Here is a 20,949-nt window from a genome sequence, read left to right as displayed (position 1 = left end):
GCTTGCCCGGAGCGCGGGGCCAGGCCGGGCCGGGCACGCGCGAACTCGGCCCGACGGGCGCGGCTCCCCTTCGTCTGGCTTTTGCGCCCTCGGCCTCGCGCAGGAGCGCCCGCCGCCGCCCTCCGCCTAATCGGCGGCCGCTTCCCCGAATTCCCCTGCGCCTCCAATCCCGCAACACGTTCTTTCGGGAGCCCAGCGAGGCGCGTGCTGCTTTCTCGCTTGGACCACGGGGCGCCCCGGGCGCGCGAGAGCACCAGGGGTGGGCTTCGTTACTCGGGGCCGCAAGGGGCAGACGGTGGTCCTGGGATGAGATGGTGGTGTGTCTGTCCATCCCTCCGGGCTCCCGCGCAGCTCGCGCTAACTCTGGGGGAAGTTGGGCGGCAAAGTTTCCGCGCGCGGCGTGGGCTCGGGTCGGGGGAAGCCCGGGGCGGGTGCGTACGCGGGGCGGCAAGGACCAGCCTTCCTCCTCGCGGCGTCTTTGTTCTGCTTTCCGGGAGGGATCTGGCGAGGAGTCGTCCAGCGAGTGCCAGCCTGACATTCCGGACCCAGCGGGGGCCCTCGCCTCTGCCCTCCCCCTCCCCCCGCGCGCCCATCCTCATCTTTTCCCAACCCCACAAACTTCTTCCAGTCCTCCGAGCCTCTCCCCACCCGACCCCTTTGCCCTGGCACTGCCCCCACCCTGCACACATCCCAAGCGGAGATGCGGAAAGGAGAGAGGGTGCGGGCGAAGGTGTGCAGGGGGCCAGAGACCTCCGAGGACTGCGCATTCTCAGTGGAATGTGTAGGGTTTTTTGGGCTTTGCCCTAGAAACTGCTTCCCCTGCGGGTCCCAGTCTCTCCCGGCCTCCCCCCCCTTCCCCCCCCACCCCCGGTCTCAGCCTTTCCCCAGGCTTTTCCTCTTCAAATTTGGGGAGATCTAGAAGGAATGTGAGAGCTGCCCTGAGCGCCTCCGCGAGCCAATGATGTAGTGGTCCTCTGCTGGGATGAGGGTCGAGGGGTGCCGTGAGAATGGCGACCCCCATTCCAGAGTCTAGGAGACGACTGGGAAACGACTTGCAGAAGTCTCCTGAGTTCGTCCAGATGGGTGACACCTGATTTGATCGGGGCAGAGTTTTGGGACAGGGTTTGGAGGAGGGATGCTCAGAGGATGGGAGGCAACCGGAGACCCCGGTTGGGGTAGGTCTTTGGGGCGAGGATCGGGCTCAAGATTGGAGAGATGCAACGGGTGTGGATCAGGTTGGTTCCAGGGTCCCTGGGAGCGCGGTTACCTTTGAGACCTGTGCCTTCTCTCCAGGTTTGGGATGAAGGGAACTTGGAGGACTAGATGGGGGGCAGGGATCTGAAGATGGGAACCCAAGGGCCTAGACCCAGGCCGAGAGATGCCAAGACTGCAGCAACAGGTAGCCCAAGGGGTGGAGGCCAGGACGCACGCAGAGCTGGTCTTTGTCCTGCGGATTAGAGGGCTCTCCCAAGGGGACAGCATGGAGGGGTGGGTGGTAGAGGAGAGTGGTCTAACCCTCTGAGCCCCTTGGCATGGCTTTGTGGCGTGGCGGGGGTTGGGGAGTAGGGGAGAGGGCAGAGGAGGGGTGCTGCTGGAATGGAGAGTTTAGTTCGTGGCCCACCTCTGCCTGCGGAAGCGACTCTATCTCTGGGATGACCACCCACCCTTCGCCTTGGGTCTCTGGGGATGGTGCAAAAGGGACTGCAACTGGCTGCCAAGTAGATGGTTCACACCGATTGGCAGGACAAGTGCAAACAAAGAGGCGCATCTCGTGGCCAACCGGATTTGGGGGCCTCCCCCCTGCCGATGGGTGCTTGGTGGGCCGGGGGCGGGGGGTGACGGGTCTCGGGCTTAGGGGAGTGGGTGGGCAGGGGACAGGGACAGGCAGCCTGTGGGGAAAGTTTCGAGCGCGGTAGGCCCAGGGGAGGATCTGGGCAGAGTGGTGCGTAACCGGGGGCCGAGCAGCTCCGAGGTTCCCCCGCCGGGCGGGCGGGAGATGCGGGGAGAGGGAGGGGGCGGGGAGGGGCCGGGAGGGAGAGAGGAAGAAGGGGTGAGGGAGAAACCTGCCGCCACGGCCGCCTCTTTGTCTGCACTGGGACTTGGAACAAAAGGGGGAACTTTGATGAACTCTCCCTCCGCCCCTCGCACCCGGACGCCGGGGTATCTCACTCGCGCAACTTTACCTCCCGACTTTCTCCGCTGTCAGGCCACCCCTCAAAAAGTGTCCCCAGCCTCGCGAATCGCCACCGGGGGACAAGCGTCTGCAGAGCGCGACCGAGTGGGGCCGGAGGTGAGTGGGCATTATTTGTCTTGTTTACCTCGCTTCCCCGGGGTCGTCCTGCTCCCCGCCCTGAGGAGGACAGAGGGTGGTCAGCTCGAAGTTTGCCGGCCAAGTTTGTCCCTCCTCGCCCGGGTGGCCTCCTCTTTTGTTCTGGAAAGAACTTGCACAGATTATATTATTGACTTACTTTGAAGAGCAGAAGGCTAGCGGGCATTTCGCCCTCCTTTGGTCTGTCCCAGAGGGGCTGGGAGTGGGGGTGTTGGGTGGGGGGGCATCCTAGAGGGCTGGTCCCCGTCTTGGTCTTGCTTTCTCTCAGCTACAAGCACAAGCCATAGAAAGATCCTGAAATGGATGGGGACCAGCCCAATTCCACCTCTATCCGATGCCCGGTTCTGGTCGGGCCAAAGAAAGAACTATGGACTTGTGTGTGTGTGTGTGTGTACGCGCGCGCGCGCGTGTGCGTGTGCGTGTTTTGGGGCTGTGGATCGCCTCCTCTCACCATTTTACAACTTCACTGTCTGCGTGCGGAGAGCCCAGGAGCTGGGACACACAATGCACGAAGCTGCAACAATAGAATTCGGAAGAGCTTCGGGTTGCGGGAGGCTGAGACCCTGTGGGAGAGTGGCCCGAGGGGTGTTAGAGCCCATCAATGGGAGTTCTCCAAAGTTTTCTTTGGGGCTAGGGTGGGGGTGCGAGAAGCTACAGGTTCCAGATTGTCAGAGATGAGGGGATGGAGGTGGCGGGGAATGGACCACTAGGTAGAGCCGGCCATCCTGGCCGGTCCTTTCAGTTCCACGACCCACCCTGAAAAACCTGGCCTGTCCATCTGAACCTTTATCACGTCTCTCATCTCACCCCACCCCCAATTTAAATGTAACCGCTTAGGAATAGAAAGGAGAACCTTCATTCCGAAGCTCCACAGACCTAGCCATCCGAGCCCCGCCTTTTGTCTTTTAACCTTTTGTTTCTATCAGCCACGCCCGCCCGCCCAAAAGTGAGCGGGCGGTTAGCGCTTCTGCGGGCTGGAGATGCCTCCCAGTCCCAGGGTGCGCCCTGCGGCGTCCGCCTGCGGACGGACACCCCCATAACTTTGCTTTTCTAAGTAGCTTAACTTCAGAGTTGGTCTGGATTGGTTCTTGCTCTAATGAATATTCCACTTTACGGAAAACAGACAGCAGCTTCTCTTGCTTCTAAAACTTCTCTGAGCGCATTTCCATTTTTTCAGTAGCCAGCCCTGCAGATGGGTGTCCTGCCCGGTCGGTCCCTGGCTCTAGGTTAATGACAAAGCCATTGCAGAAACAGAAATTGGGGCTTGCTCAAGGTGGGCAGATGTACCATGAGCTGTTACAATCTGTGGGGCAAGGTTTTTTTGCACTATGTAATGCAAATGTAGGTCCCTGTCTTCAGGTGTGTTTTGTGGGATGGTTCCAGATACCAAGGTAATTTAATCGTCTTCTTTCCTCCCCTCCTCTGATTTCCACCCTAATCCTAGAGGCTTTCCATACATCCCAGGACGTTTCCTGTGACTTACCCACCCGTCTGCCTTTTCCCACTTTGGCAAGACAAATGAAGCCTGGGACACAGCGCACTGCAGATAGCTGGAGGAAACGCCCCGGCCAACAGCCTCTTATCTCAACTTCTTCAAAGGGACCACCTTAATTCAAAACTTGCAGCCTGACAGGACTCTGGGTGCAGAACTTCACCGGTTTGGATTTTCCTGTCAAAGGCGAAGCCACACAAAGCTGGAGTATTTCTTCTTTTGGAAACAGCACATCCCGTGCCTAGGAAGGCAACCTGGATGAGTTCCATGCGGTGGTGTCATTGTTGCCCTCCAGATCCACGAAGCACCATGTAGCTTTCTCAGGACTTTCCAGCACGGACCTCCATGGGCAGCCTTCTTTCGGGATCTTTCTATCAGCAGACCCCATGGAAGTACAACTACAGCATGTAATCAGTCCTGGGTGAAAAGTTTCCACACTTCATTTGGAATTACCTGGAAGTTCAGTGTGATTGTTCAAGGCGCCTTCCCTCTGTGGATTACTACACTCGGATCCCTGGGAATCCTCCATCGTACAGCAGGTAGGTTTCTCTTTTGATAACTCCCACAGCACTTCATTTTGGGATGGGTGCTTATGCTGTTTGGGGCTGTTACCTCTTCAAGAGTATTGGTGACTTCGGATTTCCTTGTCTTGAACTGGTTTCTCTAAGGCCATTTTCATTTGTAAGGGTGATCTTCTGATGAAACATCGCAAATCTCACCACATACACCTCAATATTAGAAAGCAGAGTGAACGTGGGCTCTCAGGTCACTAAGGAAAGTTGTGTAACAAAGATGGTCCTGTAAGCAAATGCCCTCCTTTATTGACAAGGAGCTGGCTTTTCACTATCACCGTGCAAAAGCTGTTTCTCTAGTAGAAGAGTTTTTTTTTTGTGGTTTACCTTTTCTGATGCATCACTTTGGCAAGCAAAACTCGAAATGTTCAGGATTGAGTGATTGGCTAATGCGTGGAACTCAAGACCAAGTATAAGTTTTATCAGAATGACAATGTTGAATATACAGATGGTAACAACAGAGCCTGTATATTTGTTTCGCCTTTATGATATATGTCAGCCTTTTAGAGTGGTCGTTAAGCATCATTTTTGGATGAACTCTATGAGAAAGCCACTAGAATGCATGTAAATTGCTGTGAGTAATATTTAAAAGCTTCTTTGGATTCAGTGCTGTGGGTGTTGAGATTTCTTATTGAAGAAAAAAATGCTTTGAAATTATTTCAACTGTAATATTGATCTTCAAGATGCTTGTGCTTCAAGGTGGTTTGAAGTCCTGCAAATGGAGAATATCATTCATAAGTTAGCTAAACTGGGAACCTGTGAAGGTGGAGTCAAAGCCGTTAATTGGGAATAGGACGTATTTATAGCCTCGTAGTAAAGATGAGCTGCTTCTTTATACTTGTTTTGGTATTAGTTTAATCAGGCATGAAATGAAGGTTAGGTTAAATAAGCTTTAAGGAATCATTTTGTTTTATGGTTCTATCATTTATCAATTGCTTCTGCAATTCAGGTACAGCTGCTCTTTAAAAAAAATCACTGAAAAGTAAGAGTGACCGAAAGGGAGACTTCCTGGGGATTCATGGCAGTTGTTTCCTAATACTAATGCTCCGGTGAAGGAATATCAGTTTAGGAAAAGGGCTTGACATTTCCGGTAAAGACTGTATCGTCAAAGTGTTCTGTATAGAAGTCTCGGATCCCCCTCAATATTTTCCACAGAAGTTTTCCTGGTGGAATGATTTTTTTGAGGGCAGAGAGTACAGTCTCTCAAACAAGCAGTTTACCTAGAAATGCCTGCTGTGGTGGTTTGCATTGTTTTCTAATGACTGCCCAGAGTTGGCTCAGAGGTCTAGAGAAAGGTTTTGGAAGGAAACAGACCTGAGTTTGATTCCCAGCTCAGGGAATTCATATAGAAGAGAACCCCTTCCTGCCAAGGTACTTGACCTCTTTGGATTGCTGCCTTTTCCGAGTGTGTCCCGTAGAGAACTCAGAGGCTGTCTCATGGAGTTATTGTAGGTGATAGAGTTTCGTAAGGCGTAGACAAGGAACCAAGAGGGCTAACGCCGGTAACCACATAATGGATGGTACTCATATTTGCTTTCATAATTTGTTAGTGATTTTTCAGATACCTCTAACACTCTGAGTTGGTTATTACAAAAATAGCCCCTAAAATACTTAAATTCAGACAGATGTTTTCCCAGACTTAAATAAGTTTTTCATGGGAAATAGAATCTGTTCCATTATTGTATTCAGTTAATCATGAATTCATTTACTTCAACAAACTCCAAAACTGTACACACGGCCATGGAGCTAATTCTGACTCATGGTGACCCTATAGGATAGGGTAGAGCTGGCTCTCATGGTGATCCTATAGGATAGGGTAGAGCTGGCCCTCATGGTGACCCTATAGGACAGGGTAGAGCTGGCCTTCATGGTGACCCTATAGGACAGAGTAAAGCTGGCCCTCATGGTGACCCTATAGGATAGAGTAGAGCTGACCTTCATGGTGACCCTATAGGCTAGGGTAGAGCTGGCCTTCATGAAAACCCTATAGGATAGAGTAGAGCTGGCCCTTATGGTGACCCTCTAGGATAGAGTAGAGCTGGCTTTCATGGTGACCCTATAGGGTAGAGCTGGCCTTCATGAAAACCCTATAGGATAGAGTAGAGCTGGCCTTCATGGTGACTGTATAGGCTAGGGTAGAGCTGGCCCTTATGGTGACCCTGTAGGATAGGGTAGAGCTGGCCTTCATGAAAACCCTATAGGATAGAGTAGAGCTGGCCTTCATGGTGACCATATAGGCTAGGGTAGAGGTGGCCCTTATGGTGACCCTGTAGGATAGGGTAGAGCTGGCCCTCATGGTGACCCTCTAGGATAGAGTAGAACTGGCTTTCATGGTGACCCTATAGGGTAGAGCTGGCCTTCATGAAAACCCTATAGGATAGAGTAGAGCTGGCCTTCATGGTGACCATATAGGCTAGGGTAGAGGTGGCCCTTATGGTGACCCTGTAGGATAGGTAGAGCTGGCCCTCATGGTGACCCTCTAGGATAGAGTAGAACTGGCTTTCATGGTGACCCTATAGGGTAGAGCTGGCCTTCATGAAAACCCTATAGGATAGAGTAGAGCTGGCCCTCATGGTGACCCTATAGGATAGTATAGAAGTGGCCCTGTGGGTTTGAGGCAAAGTAGGAAGCCTCATTTTTCTCCTGTGGAACCACTGGTGGTTTTAAACTGCTTATCTTGAGATTAGCCAGCCAATGGATAACCCACTGGGCCACTAAGACACATCCGTTCACTTCAACAAGCACGTATTAAGTGTTGCTCTGTGTCAACATGCTGCGGAAGGTTACAGCTTTATCCTGGAATATGCGAACCCTGCTATTTCCGTACAAGAATATCTGCGATGACAGCGCGTCTTTCTACAATGGTTTATTCCAAGCTTCTATTTTCAGTACTACCAATAATGAGTTTTACCAAACCAAATGTACTGCCAATGAGTTAATTTTGACTCCTCGTGATCCCAAAGGACACAGTAGCGCTGTCCCTGTGGGTTTCTGAGGCTGTAAATCTTTACACAATGGAGAGCCTCATTTTGCTCCCGTGGAGTAGCTGGTGGGTTTGAATGGCTGACCTTATGGTTACCTACCTGATGTGTAACCCACTATGATCACTAGGGCTTCTTCATTGATGAGTGGACTTACCTATGATTGAGCATTTTTTTATTCATTTGTTCTTTTGCTAAAATATAAAGTAATGACTAAGTGGTTTCTTGATGATGAAATCAAGAACTAGATTGCATTTTCCGATGTTAGCTTTTGTAGAATGTTTTTTGTTGAAATTACAGCCTCACGGTTACAACGAGACACGTGGAAGAATGGCATCTTATGTTCATATTCTAGACCTACAACTTAGCAAAAAGCGACACCTTCTCTGACTATTCAGCTTGAGGGAAATTACATTCATTCTCTTTTCAGAGAGCTTCTGATAAGGAAACTCAAGGTATTGCAGTGTATAACTTAGAATCACTAGTAGATATGTGCTTAGAAATGGTAGTGTCAAGAAGAAAAACATGGAATTAATATTAAAATAGAGAAATGTTTTAAAATAAAAAGATGTGTCACAAACTTTTTGGTTGTGGGAAAAAAATTTTAATTGTTAAATATTAGGATAGCAACTCTCATTGAGAAATTTGGAATGAGTGTTTGAAATGTCAAATTCCTTTAAAATTTTCTGAGTTGTTAATCCTAAAAGTTTTAACCAAATAATAATTGTATTATAAGAATCAAAATGTGTGTTCTGGAATGTATGTTCTGGAAGACTATCTTGACTTGGCTCAATTTGAATTATTGGGTCGGGGACAATCTTTCAAAGCATTCACAACACTTATATTTAGGTACTGCTGATAACACACAAGGATTGTCTTTTAGTTTAACTTCTTAAAGTTATCATGTTGTGTAGTGACATCTTTTATTCAAAAAACAGGGAAATTTTTCAAGGACTGGGTTTGTTTGTTTTTTATCAGTTGGGATGCCCATATCAAAAACTGAAATAGGAAGAAAAGTAAAACATTCAGCTAGGACTATACATCTATAAGAATGATGTATACAAGTGGTTCTCAACCTGTGGGTCGCGACCCCTTTGGGGGTCGAATGACCCTTTCACAGGGGTCGCCGGATTCATAACAGTAGCAAAATTACAGTGATGAAGCAGCAACAAAAATAATTTGATGGTTGGGGGGGTCACCACAACATGAGGAGCTGTATTAAATGGTTGTGGCATTAGGAAGATTGAGAACCAATGATGTATACAATCTGATCATCCTAAGCCCCTTAGAAGAGAGCTTTGAAGATGCTATAGGTTAAGTGCTAGGCTGCTAACTTTGAAGTTGGTTGTTCAAACCCCCCAGGTGCTCTCTGGGAGAAAGATGAGGCTGCTTACAGTTTCGTACAAATTTGCCAACTTGAAACCTTAGTGTCACTATGCATTGAAATCAATGCGGTGGCAGTAGGTTTGCTTTGATTTTAAGCACCTTCTGATAAATAAATAAGAGTTTTATAATGAAAGTTAAACTTCATAATAAAGAAAATTATAAACTTTATATTAAGTCTAGGAGGTGATGACCTAAAAGTTTAGCTATATTCTGGGTCCTATTTGCACTTATTTATTCACTAACTGTGCATTTCTTTAGGTATTTCTCTGTACTTGACTTTGAATTCTTCTTATAGTTTCAAATTTGCCAATTTCTTAATGCCAGCCATCTCTTCTGACATTGAGTGGCCTTTCTGTCCACTTGTAGCTCGAGATACAGTTGTTTACATGTGTGTTTTTGAATAGTCTAAGAAGCCTTCTTCGTTTAAATTAATTCCTTGAAGTAATAATACACCTTCTACATGCCAGGCATTTTTTAAGCACCGGGGATATAGCAGTGAATATAATAAAGAAACATTAATATACTTTTGGAGCTTTATTTTTATATTCTAGTGAGAGTGAAGTACCTGCTAGCAGCTAAACCTTTGAGTTGATTCTGACTCACGGTGACTCCGTTTGTGCCGAAGGCGACACTTGCTCCAAAGGCTGAGTTTTGCCGGTAGATTAACATTTCCGTGTGGCCAGAGGATTTCGTTTTCAATAGGCTCTGCTGGATGAACTGATGGAGAAGGTGATTTGAGGAATACCATCCAGGAAGTGAGGGGAGGAACAGAGTGATACAGGGCGGAAGAGCAGCCAGGCAGAGGGGCCAGCAAGGAACTGGCACTTAAAGAGAAACACAGAGTGGTTAGAGAGGAAAGAATAAGCGGGAGGAGCTGAAGGTTGGGAGGAGATGGAAATGTGGAGGTCGGATCCCAGGGCTTTGGGTTGCCTTAGAAGGATTAAACAGTGAATGCTCCGACAACACGGCATGACTCTGGTTGGTGGCTTGAGACGAAAGGGGTTGTTATGGATTGCAGTGCATTGTGTTCCTCCCACAGATATGTTGAAACCCTAACCCTTTGTTCGTATGAAGGTCACCTTCTTAGGAAATAGGACATGTGAAGTGTCGACCGGTTAAGATGAGGTCACGCTGGAGGAGAAGGGGTCCTCAGAAAAGGAGAGGCTTGGGCAGAGAGGGAGACAGCCATGTGGTAACAGAGTTAGGCTACAGCTGCAAATCAAGAAACACCCTGAGCTGGGTGAGAAGAGAAGGGTGGATCCTTCAGCCAGAACAGGTCCATGCTGCATTTCTGATGTCCTCAGTTTTCTGGTTTTCAGAGCTCTGGGTGGGTAGATGTCAGGGGTTTTTTAAATTGTAAAGTTGGAGGAGGGTTAGACCATCATCTTTGTATTCAACAGTTTAAATTACTAAGCAATGTCCAGAAGGGTTACCCTTCACCTGTTGCTTGATTTCTCTTCTCCTTCCTGTGGGCCACTACCGTCCCTTCCAGCAAAGATAAGACCCATCCCTTGTCTAGCCCATTGCTCTCTCTTCCCTCCCTTACTGTCCTAGCTTGACAGTCTCCAAAGTCTGTTCCCTTGGGGATGAATGCCTTTTGCTTTTACAGTTTTTCCCTTATCAGAGTGGTCTTCAATAATAGTTATCCTTCTGCGATTGAATAATTTCACTCAACACAATGCTCTCCAGATCTATTGATCATGGGTTGGCCATTGTTTCTCAGCAATGCATAGTACTCTACTGTCTGTCTGTACCACTTCCTTCTATTGATAGGCATTTAAGTTGTTTCCATCTTCTTGTTACTGTGAACAGTGCCATCCTGAAGATAGATGCGTATCTATTTTGTTTGAGTTATGACTCCTAACTTCTTTAGGGTATGTGCCCAGCAGAGGAACTGCTGGATCGTATGGAATGTCTATTCCCAGTGGTGCGAGGTGGCACCCTATCACTTTCCACAATGGTTGCATCTAGATATCTGTTCCGAGAAGCCACCTACTTTGTAGTATTTTGTTACAGTTGCCCTAGGAAATTAATCCAGTGGGCAAGGGTTAAAGCAAGGGAGAGCATTTAGTAGATTCTTTAAATTATTCACAGGAGAGTTGATGGCTTGGACAAGGGTAAATGTCACCTGGAAGTTGTGAGAAGCAGGTATATTCCGAATTGGAATTCTGGCCAGAGGGTTGGCTTTTAGTGAGTAGGAGGAGAAGAGTGAGCAAGAGGAAGGTGTCAAATCTGACTCTCGGGTTCAGGTTTGGGTCTGAGCATCGGGAAGGACTGGTGATCTTAATGAAGGTGAAAAGCAGGCTTGGGTGTAGAGTGGATTTGTGGTGGGGAGCATGAGCCCAGTCTTGGACATGCTCAGATGAAGATACTCTAGGCTTCTTGGCTGTGTGACACCATGTCTGGTCTTCAAGGAAGAAGTCTAGTGATTAAAAAACAAAGCAAAACACTTGTGAGTTGGAAGTAATGTCATGCAATTTAAAGCAACCAGGCTGGAAGAGACCCCCAAGGCCCTGACTATGGACAGAGAAAGAGATGTAGGTAGGTAGACTTCAGGCTCTTCCGACTTCCACGTGTGGGTAAGTGGAAGGAGAATCAGAAAGGGGCTGCCCCTGTGTTGGAAGCCCAGTGGAGAGGCAAAGTTGTCTAGTTGAGACGCTGCTAATAGCTGGAGTAAAGCTGAGGACTGAGGATAGAACTTTGAGTTTAGGTATTGGGGGGTGGGTGCGTTTTTTTGGTTGACTTCTCAGGAGTAGTTTTGGTAGGGCGGTAAGATTAATCTTTTCTCCTTATTAGTGTTCTACTCACTGCGATTGAGTTAATTATGACTCATAGAAGCATTATGGGACAAGATAGAACTGCCCTGTGGGGGTCTCAGGCTAGAAATCCTCATCAGAATAGGAAGCCTCATCTTTCACCCTCAGAGCTGCTGGTGGTTTCAAACTGCTGACCTTGGGGTTAGCAGCCCAGTGCATAACCACTATACCACAAGGGTTCCCCTTTTATTAGTATTAAAGATGTTTAAAAACAAGCCCTATCTTTTCTAATAAAAAGTTGTCGGTCCTTCACAAGTTAGAAAATGCTTCCATGTGTATGACCACAGTGAACCTTCACAGTAACCTCAGGCAGAGAGAGATGAGCTGGTTCCATTTTTACAGAAGAAGAAAGTGAGATTCAGAAGTAGAGTGATTTGTCCAAAGTCAGCCAACTCCAATAGAGCGGTGTCTTTTAATCTCAAATGCCTTGCTGTCTGCAGTAGAGGGGACAGTGCTCCTAAGACAAAGTCTACTATCCTCTGATACAGGTTGCACTAAGCTCTGTACTAAGTCTAGAATTAAAGGAGAGGAGGGAGGGAGGGAGGCAGTGACAAGATTCTGCCAAGGTCAGATATAAAGGACGCTTCACTTTTCCACATGTTGTCAAGGAAAGAAGGAACCTCTTAGCCACCCAAAATGTGCTGTGCAAAAACACAGAGACATGATGCGACATGTGGACACAGCTGGATGGTGTCTGAGATGCATCAGTACAGAGATCCATGCTGACCCTGGAGAGCTAGCTGGAGGGTCAGCTCGCGTCAGCTCAATCGTGGGTTGAAGGATGCTTTTAGCTTAGAACAAATGATAAATGCCCTTCCCATCATGCGATACTATACGCATCCTCGTTAGAAATAACTGCCTGTACGTGGATCGTGTTGCTGTGTCTCCTGGAATCCGTTTTGACGCATAGGACTCTCTATATGGGATGGGGTAGGACTGTGTCACAGGGTCCCCGGCTGTCATTCTCGCTGGAAGGAGGCTGCCCCATCTTTCTCCTTCCTGAAGGTGGTGAGTTGGAGCGTCAGTCTTGTGGGGAGCCGCCCAGGGCTTAACCAGCACGCCACCAGGGCCTGACACACATGCATTGATGACTAAAAAGCCACATTTCCGTGATTCTGTTCTTCCTTCAGAATCAAATGGATCTCAGAATCAGAACATACTGTAGAACAGATCCTTGTGACTGGGTTTGTGTCTCTTATCAGTCAGAATGCTTCTCGCTTTATCTAGCAAATACCCAGGTAAACATAATCTAAACAGTAAGGCTGTTGGGGTTTCATGTGAAAGGGCCTTAGACAGGGCCATTCCGGGACTGGTTAGTTTCTCAGCGCCATGATGCCACGGTCCCTGGTCAGCTGGCTTGCTTCTGAGCCAGCGATACAGGCTCCCACATCCTGCCCTTCCTTGGCAGCTTACAAATAGGAAGGACTGAAAAAAAATGATTATAAAAAATAGGAAGGACTGAATGCTTGCCTTGGTATCTTTTTGTTGTTTTTGTAAATTTATAGGCTTATAACCCACTGCGGCCACCAGGGCTCCATTAGTCACCGGCAGAGGAAGGCAATTATTCTGAGAGGCCTGGATGGACGAACTAATGCCCTGGACCTTGGAAGAGGCCATGATTCACATTGGTACTCCGTGTCACCACAAAATTGCAATAGGACGAGGGGAGAGAAAGAGGCATGCCCCTGTATCAGCGTCAGGCTCTATGATTGACGTTAAACTTACAAAGTAGAGCCGCGTGCTATATTTCTGTACCAACGGAGATTTTTTAAATTTAGGTACAGGCACAAAAGAAATGACATTTTCTATTGGGATATAGATGATTAAGATGGTCTCTATGTGTCACATCAAAGAATTCTGGGCATTAAAACCTGTCCAAACGAAATCCCAATCCAACCTCACCGTGGTCCGGTTGATTCTGACTCATAGTGACCTCAAAGAACTGCCCTTAACTCTTTGGGGGGTAGACATTCTCATCTTTCTCCCTGGAGCGGCTGAGGGTTTCAAACTGCGGATCTGGCAGTTAACCGCCCTGTGGGTAACTCGCTCCACCCACAGGGCTCCTTCCGCCAAACTAGCAGGAACGTAATCACAGCTTAGGTAAGTAACTGTGGGCAGCTAACCCCAGCATTCCTCTCACATGAGACACCATGTAACTTTTTGGCATTCTGGTAGCATTAAAAAAAAAAACCTTGATTAAGGGTAAATTAGCAGCCACCAAATCCTTGGCTTAAGATATAGAAAGATATTTAGACTATGTTAAGTGTTGGGCAACTTGGCAGCAAAATGAGAAAAAATTACTTGTGCTTGGATGGGGAAAAAAAAAAGACTTTATAGTCCTAAGTTGCACTTCCTTCCTTCTTTCTAACATGATTTTTTGTGAGGTATTTTATATGTATGTATATTCATACATATCTATGAAATCCACCTAGGTATAGGATATCGACTCGATCCTTGGTTGTCTAAAATCTGGACTCTGGTCAGTGCACTTATTACCAGTGGAATGCTGCGATCTCAAATGATTCATGCTTGGAAATCCCTGAAAATCCAGAGCACACATTTTTATAATTAGAATGCAGCATCTGTGGGGAGTTACTTAAAGGGTACGGGATAGCTGGGGTAAAAACTCACTGCGATCAACACAAACGTGACTCATAGTGACCCGATTGGACAGAGTCGAACCGTCCCGTGGATTTCTGAGCGTAAATCATTATGGGAGTAGAAAGCCTCATCTCTCTCTTAAGGGGCTGCTGGTGTTTTTGAACTGCTGGCTTTGCAATAAACAGCCCAGTGTGTCACTCACCAGGCCACCAGAACCTCCTGGAGTATCTGGTTCCCAAAACAACAACAACAGCAAAACCCAAACCCCACCAAACAAACTCACTGCTATCTGACTCAAGGCATCCCTACAGGACAGGGTCAATCTGCCAATGTGTGTGTCTGCAGCTTCTTAAGGAGTAGAAAGCCGCAGCTTTCCCCGACAGCCCTGCTGCCGATGTTGAATTGATGGCCTTGGTTAGCAGCCTGCCGTGTAGAGAGTTGAACAACTTCTGGAAACAGACAATAGTAAAGGCTAGACAACACGGGGAGAGAATTGATCGCAGTGAGGTGCAAAACTACATAAAGGTCAAAATGACAACTGTTCCATATATCCGTGACTATAGTAAAGTGCATCCTCAATGTAAGTTCTGATCATTTAGGTATAGTTTGAGGTAACTAGGGAAAATTAGGTTTGAAATTAATTTCCATGACTCTCCTCCTAAATCTGTAGTGGCTGTTATGTTTTCTTCCTTCAACTCGGAGAATAGGCACTCGTGTAGACTAGGATATTTAGAATTATGTAACCATCCTTTTAGTGTCAGTATTTTCAGTTTTAGAGTGTTTTCTTGGTAAATCCAAACTCTAGTGGCTGTGGGTAATTTTCATTTTACAGGTTCTTTTATTTTCCATCTGTAGAAGAAAGTACATTTTTTGTTGATGTTTCTAGCTGCCAAGAAGAGCAATGTAAATTTCTCAAACTTATTTTTTTCCCAATCATTTTACTGGGGACTCTTACAACTCTGATCACGATCCATCCATCCATCCATCCATCCCTCCATCCATCCATCCCTCCATCCATCCATCATCCATCCATCCATCCCTCCATCCATCCATCCCTCCCTCCATCCATCCATCCCTCCCTCCATCCATCCATCCATCCATCCATCCATCCATCCATCCATCCATCCATCCATCATCCATCCATCCATCCATCCATCCATCCATCCATCCATCCATCCTCCATCCATTGTGTCAAGTGCACCTTTGTATTTAGGTCACCATCATCATTTTCAAACATGTTCTTTCCACTTAGCCCTTGGTAGCAGCTCATTTCCACCCCCACCCCTTCTCGAATTTTCATACCCAAACCAGTTCCTATGGAGTGACCTCGGAGTTCAGGAATCCTGTTGGATAGCTGAGAAGGCCTCCTAAATTTTCCCAGACTGCACTTTCTATGGAAGCAGACGGCCCAGCGTTCTAAAATCCAAGTGGCCGGTGGATTGAAACCACCGCCTTTCGGGTGACCAGACCAGCGCTTAACCACTGCACCACCAGGGCTCCTTCTCAAATATTGGTGGGCACGGAAGACATTTTATCCTTGGTAGTTCTGTGTTTGGCTTCACCCCGTCATAGCAACTACAGAGACCCCAGACACGTTTGCGTGACAGTACCTTATACATCATCGGACTTGACTCTCCCTTGCACCCCATACAGTGACTTACAGAAACAAGTCCTTGATTCACAAGGTCTCTGAGAAAGGGTGTGGGGCCAGGAGTCAAGCTAGCAAGTGGTGCAAGTCAGATTCTGTGTTGGTGAACTCATGCCTGACCCAACCAAGCCTCCCGCCGTGCAGTGGTGTCAGCGCAGAGCAGCCCGTGCAGGGTTGCTAATGCTGTCAGCCTTCAAGGGAGTGGACAGTCTCAGCTTTCTCCCAGGAGGCAACTGGTGGGTTTGAACCACAGACTCAGAGGTTAGCAGTTCAGTGCTTACCCAACAATGTCTTATGAATTCACTTTGTGGCTAAAATGTATTTATAACCCAAACCAACACTGGCAGTGCTTTTGCCGATGCAGGCAAAGGCTGGGCAAAACTTTGTCACGCAGTGGAGACGTGCCCTGCTGAGGGCAAACAAGGTGACACTGCCTTTCTGCTTCAGTTTTCCTACTGCAAGCAAGCGTCCTTGCGTGACCTGGTTAGTGCCAGGCTGTTTGCATTTTTTTGTGCTTTCGGTTGGCGGTTGGTTTCACTGTTTAAAATGCCTCTCAAGCTTAGGGCTTAAGTGCTGGCTGGTATTCCCGAGCTCAAGAAGGCTGTGGTTTCTGTCCTGCGGAGAGCGCGTGTGCTAGAGGAGCTTCATTCAGGGGGGAGTGACAGTGCCCATGGATGTCAACTCAGTGTGAATGAGTCCACAATACGCATCCAGTAAAATCTTCAAAAGCAGAAACACAGATCAAACAAGCTCCTGCGTGGATCAGTTGACATACAACTACTGTGTTCGGTGCATGGTACCATGGACTGTCAAAAGAACAAATCTGTCTTGGAAGAAGTACAGCCAGAATGCTTCCTAGAAGCAAGGGCGGTGAGACTTTATCGCCCATCCTTTTCAAGAGAGGCAAATCCCAGGAAAGACATCATGTTTAGTGAAGTAGAAGGGCATCAGAAAAGAGGAATACTTTTGATGAGATGAATTGATACAGTAGGGTCGAACATAAGCACAATTGTGAGGTTGGCGCAGGACGGGGTAGTGGTTTCCTTCGCTTGTACATAGATTGGGTTGTTATGAGTCAGTACTGACAAGACAGCGCCCAAAACAACACTGTTGTGACCAGGGATTGTAGCCGATGTCCCGGTGCAAAATGCACCTGAATTGTTGAATGCAAACAGTAAATTTTCTCTGCAAACTCTCAGCCCAACGACACAGAAAAAGTAAAGTAAAAATATCGTGTGCCCAGAGGCTCACAAAAGTAGGACGCTGGATCTTCCTTAGGAGCACTGGGTCAGTATTTGCTAACTCATTGTCAGAGGGACTTTAGTGAACACTTAGTTAGGACTGGTGCAATGTTGCTCTTTGCACTAGAAACTAGGGGACAGTCATGCAGACCAGGAAGAGAAAATCCTTCCATTGGGGGAGCTTCTACTCTGCCCCCTAATCTAGCTAGTGTTAAATGGATGTGGTTTACTCTTGTTTAGCAAATTCTGAGCCTATGTTTGAGAACCAGGCACTTAATAGGACTTCAAAGGGGGACAGCTGCTTTGCTGGTTGTTTTAGATTCCCGACAAAGAGATGCTATTGGAAGGAGCAGTCGAGAAGCAGGCCACGTGGTATGACGACATATGTTTTCATGTCCGATGTTAATTGGTGAATTCCTGATTTGTAGTGAGTTCCCAAAAGCTGATAAAACTATAGTCATAGATTTCCTTATTCTGTAATAAGAGACAAATACTTTTTGGGCCATTCTTTCATTTAGACTCTTCTGTAATCAGGCCTTCGAGGGAGAATATTGTGTGGGTTCATGATCCATAGGCTGTAGAAATGATGTAGGGGCCGTGTCTGACTCCTAGGCCTGAGGCTGATGGCTGAAAGCCAGATGTCAGACTTGTGTCCACTCTCCAGCAACTGTTCACTTTTCCTTTGGGTTCAGGAATCCACTGCAGTGGCCACACAGGTCATACTCGGGATAAGGGTGTTCCTTGGGAAGTTAACAGGCTGAAATTCCGATAAGAAAAACTCAGGGTACAGTTGTTCAGTCTGGATAGTTTCTTCTCTGCTGTGCCCAGAGGCAGGCCTTGCTCTGACTCTCAGCCTCTTTGGTCTAGCCTCTGTCCTGCTCTGGCAGTGTTACAAAACTCTCTTAGAGCTTTCAATAAGTTCACTCCACTCTAAGCACCCATATATGGTTCAGCAAACTCCACTCCACCAACTAAGTGCCTGCAGGCAGCCCATTCCACAAGGCAGCTTCCTGCCCCAAAGCATTCGGTTTTACTTGCTCTGTGGACTGTGAAGCCCACTCCTCTGTCTTAGGTGCTGTCGCTGTTCTTGCTGCTCCTCTGCCACTTTTCTGCTGTCTTTTGGATCAAGGAGGTTCGAAAGAATGTGCCTCTCTTCTGGCTCTTCTCTCTCGCTGGTTGTAAAATCCCCCCCTCCTATTTCTGAGATGGCTGATTTTATACCCAGCCGGTTGACACACCCAATTATTAATCCTGTTAACAACCACTGAATCATATAATCCAATTAGTATCTTGCCCCATCTTCTTACCCAGACCCATCAAGGCTGTTTGGTGGGGAGTAAACAGAAGCTATAGCTAGAAGATTCATATTAAATAATCCACTGCATTACTTAAGCCCTGGATTGAAGTCTTCCTGTGGCTTTCACCTGTGCAAGAGACTCAGGTTCAATTTCCAGCCACCACCAACTATCAGCGGAGGTTTGTGTGTCGCTACGGTGCTTAACAGATTTCAGTATGTTTCCAGACTAAGACCACTAAGAAGAGAGACCTGGAGAGCTAGTTCCAACATCCAGCCAATGAAAGTCCAATGGATCCCAAAGGTCTAATCGGCAGTTAATCATGGAGAGGCCCCAGAATAGGCAATGCTCCTTCCTCTCTGCAGAGGGTTTCCAGTTCCCTGGGGCCAACTGAGTAGCTGTTTCTGACAGCATCATGCAATAAATAACAGGATTTTCATTCAGAACTCTAGGGCCCATTCTGCTCTACCTGGGGGAAGCAGCTGCTTTGTGCTGTGATGAACCTCTGTGATCCTGTCTTGTCCGTTCGGACAGGGCCTATTTAAGGAACAAGCTCCAGTTCCTGGGTGCAGGCATTCCTTCCCCGCTCCCCACGGCGGGGCCTTCTGTATCTTAGCGCTCTAAGAGAGGGAGCCGCATCTCTCTCTAAATGCCTGGAATGAGCGTGGGCCTGGTCACACGTGCTTTGCTTCCTGTCCCCAAGACATGCTCTTGTTGAACTTGGCTTTCTACTGGCGTGGGTGTCTTCTCTCTAAGCCCCCTATTTTACATGACTGGTCTGGAAGGAAGAAAACATGTTTTTCTGTCAACAGCCCTCACCAGGAGCTCTGTCCCTGTTGAACATGCCTCTTTCTGAGTCCTGAGGCTTCCTGTGGTGGACGTGAACCTGTGTCTGCACCGCTCCTCTTTGGGTGGAAGGGTCCACCCTACCCAATACAGTGACTGAGGGAGTGCCTCACAAGGCACGCCCCCATTTTCCCTTTCCTTCCAACCATTAGACACTTGAGATACAACTAAGGTGTGCAACCAAGAGGTCCCTTGAACACTCAGAGAACCCAGAGGTGGGCAGTTCGGTGCACTCTGGCTTCGTGCTGTGACCTGGTGGTGTTCCCTTCCTTACTGAGTACACTGACACTCGATAACCCATGTACAAAGGAACTCAACACTGCCTGGAACTGTGTCATCCATGATCTTCAGGCTGTTGTGATCCACAGGGCTTTCTTTGGCCAGTGTTCAGAAGTAGACCACCCGGTCTTTCTTCCTGGTCTTTCTCAGCCTGGGAGCTCCCCTGACGTGGCTGTGCCTGAGGGGTTTTGGTCAGGAACCACAACTACCAGTGGCACTTCTTGATCCCTCGGTTCTGTCTCCCACCTCCTGCCACAACGGAACATTCTAGAGGACTGCTCCTTCCCTTTCGGGGTCCTCCTCTTGCAAAGCATCCCATTGATCTCCCACAGTGAGGATACTACTTGCAAAGGGCGGATCAGTGTAGATGCGGAGCCATCTGGGCACAATTAGTTATGGGACCACCCTGTTTGTGGCAGTTACATAATTTCATTCAACTTGAACGTATATAAAAGTGTAGGGGTGGAGTTTCACCTGTCAATCAGGTCACAGCCTGATAGTGACTCCTTGTGGGTGTGGTCTTCTCTTAAGGAGGGTCCTGGGAACCTTCCTCTCTCTGCCTTCACCTTCCCGCTGGTAGACCTTGGTTGCTGCCAGAACCCTGGAGCTGTGTGCACCGCTATTGGATCCATGGGACTTTGCACCGACCTGCCTGTGACATTCCTGCATTCTGCGTCATTGCATGTGGCTGCATGAGTCTGAACGTAGACTTATGGACTAGTATTAGACTTCTATACTTGAGCTGAACTGGACTGGGATGTTTTCCAGATACACAAATTTTTTTATATACAGCTCTTTCTTACGCATATATGACTGTCACTGGATTTGTTTCTCTAGTCAACCCAGTCGAACACACTCCTGAACCTCTTCCTACTGTATTTGGCCCTGGGCTTAGAGTAAATTGGATGGTCATGTAATAATTGGATGTGTTTTCCACTTGTGTGTGTGTGTGTGTGTAGACTAGCACAGTTGAAAGAAAAAACAAAATCCATTTGTTGTTCCTCCACGTGAAGGAAAATTTAACCTTGGTCATGCCATCATGCCTTACCGTGGGGATTTGGGTGGCAGGTTCATGGGAATTTTTCCTTCACAATGTCTTGTTGATTTCTGCCAGGCTCCGTAGGAAAATTCAAAATTGTCATGTTCTGTTGAGAATGAAATTACGACGCTGGAATAGATTGTGTGTGTCTGCAGCCATGTCCCTGGAGGAAGTGTGGGGTGGAGCCACAGCCAGGAGACACAAGCAGCATTGTGTTGTCATGGTCTTGGCGATAGGCCATCACTTTGCTTCACATTGCTTTTGAGGTCTCTCCTGCAGACCTCCATCGTGAGAGATGGCAGCTGTCACTGGCTCCTGATGTCCGCTGGAATTACAACTTCTGCTTCCCATTCTTATAGAATCTTGGATCTAAGGAAATCGAAATACATGTTGGCCAACATAATTCCCAATCTGGATCTGCCTA

At 47.7% G+C, this 20,949-nt stretch overlaps 2 long non-coding RNA genes across 13 annotated transcripts in view; one reads left to right on the top strand and one right to left on the bottom strand.

Moving 5' to 3' along the window:
• LOC142428505 (uncharacterized) overlaps positions 1–2,503 on the bottom strand; it is a 49,563-nt gene extending 47,060 nt beyond the window's left edge. Inside the window, exon 1 of the long non-coding RNA XR_012780396.1 lies at positions 2,319–2,503. This is a non-coding gene — a long non-coding RNA (uncharacterized LOC142428505). The remainder of the gene's footprint in view (positions 1–2,318) is intronic.
• Positions 2,047–20,949, top strand: part of LOC142428465 (uncharacterized) — a 460,410-nt gene continuing 441,507 nt past the window's right edge. For 11 of the 12 annotated variants that reach the window (XR_012780395.1, XR_012780394.1, XR_012780391.1 and 8 more), the window contains exons 1-2: positions 2,047–2,290; positions 3,774–4,360. This is a non-coding gene — a long non-coding RNA (uncharacterized LOC142428465). Of the gene's footprint in view, positions 2,291–3,144; positions 3,603–3,773; positions 4,361–20,949 lie in introns of those variants that run through there. The other variant, XR_012780393.1, reaches the window with a different exon arrangement.

Source organism: Tenrec ecaudatus, chromosome 1 (genome assembly GCF_050624435.1).
Source record: "Tenrec ecaudatus isolate mTenEca1 chromosome 1, mTenEca1.hap1, whole genome shotgun sequence".
Lineage (NCBI taxonomy): Eukaryota > Metazoa > Chordata > Mammalia > Afrosoricida > Tenrecidae > Tenrec > Tenrec ecaudatus.
Note: the sequence above shows the minus strand (reverse complement) of the source record. Positions and strands in the feature narration are given on the sequence as shown.